Source organism: Triticum aestivum, chromosome 4D, assembly GCF_018294505.1.
Source record: "Triticum aestivum cultivar Chinese Spring chromosome 4D, IWGSC CS RefSeq v2.1, whole genome shotgun sequence".
NCBI lineage: Eukaryota > Viridiplantae > Streptophyta > Magnoliopsida > Poales > Poaceae > Triticum > Triticum aestivum.
The window spans coordinates 164,221,677-164,223,171 of NC_057805.1; positions in this window are offsets into that span (position 1 = coordinate 164,221,677).

A 1,495-nucleotide genomic window follows, 5' to 3' on the forward strand; every position below is an offset into this window, starting at 1 on the left:
CCTCGACCTCGCCACCGCCCGTGCGCCCCCGCGCGTCGCCGTGCGCCGAGCCGCCCCGCGCCCCGAGCGCCTCGCCCCTCCCTCGAGTCCTCCGGCCGCCATCTCCCCTCCAGCTCCGGCGACGAGCTCCGGCCGCCTCAAATCCCGCGCCGATTCCCCCAGATCCAGATCGAGGTTGACTTGTCGTGGAATTGTCACGGCAGATGTCCTCGTGCAAGGACTTAGTCGTGGAGCCATCGCAGCTAGGAAGCTTAAAGGGGTTAAACGGGACAAAGAATACGAGGATTATACTGGTTCGGCCCCTTACGGTGAAGGTAAAAGCCTACTCCAGTTGAGGTGGAATTACTTAGGGTTTCGATGACCAGGGAGCTTAACCGCTATGCCTGGCTATCGATCTGATGTTGCCTGTCCCGAACCGCCGCCGGGTCGTCCCTTTATATAGAGAGGTTGACGCCCAGCGGCTCTCAGAGTCCCAGCCGGCTCATAACAGTGTCCGGCTCGGACTCTTAACTATCCTTGCCTTACATTACAAGTCTTGCCATAGCGGCGGTTTATCACTACGGGCCTTAAGCCGCCTCCGGGTCTTAAGCCCATTACTGAACCGCCATCCTCGAGCTTGGTACTGGGCTTCACGTGATGATCATTATGACGTAACCCGGCCCCTCCTGGGCGGGTGACTCTAATGGTTATATCCTCAACATTAGGCCCAGATTGATTTGAACCGGTTCATGTCAATCTTCAATACCTTTAAGAGAAAATCTTCCGGCTTCTGCTTGTGCGAACGTTATGACCCGCCGTGACGTCATCTTCTGGATTCTTGGTAACCCGCCATGACGTCTGTAACGCCCCGAGACCGATGCTCCAGACGGCTTCCATGTTTTTCGTTGTCGCCGTGTGATTTATTTATTTATTGCATTCATCATTGCATCATCCGCATTTGTTTTCATAAAACTTGCATCCGCTTGTAGTTGCCGCGTCCCCCCTTGCGTTCGTTGACCACTCTGAGTCTAACCGGATTTTCGATTCTCTCTTGTCTGACCGTTTGACCCTGTCTGCACAACCACCGAGCCCCTCGTGTGCGCTTCCGAAACTGTCCTGAACCCGAACCGTTCAGTCATCACCGTTGCATACAGATCATCCCCAAACATCTAGAAAACATCTCCGGTTTCTCATTTGGTCTCTTTAACCTATTTATTCTTGGACCGTCCGATTATAATCGGAGGGCCCGAATAGCCCCTAAACTAATCTACCCGCTATATAACCAGACAAACCCTAAAATCTAGGGAGATGTCCCATCCATCCCCGCCGCCACACTCCACCTTGTCGTCTCCCACCTCGGGATCTCCTCATCCCCCCCCAATCCATCGATCCACCCAACCAGAGCTCCTCCTCCCGTGCGCCTCCACCTGCGCCCGCATCCTTCGTCATCCGCGCCCAGGAAGTCCCCGTCCGCGCCCTTCCTCCCTGCTCTTCCTTCCCTTCCTCTATCTCTTCT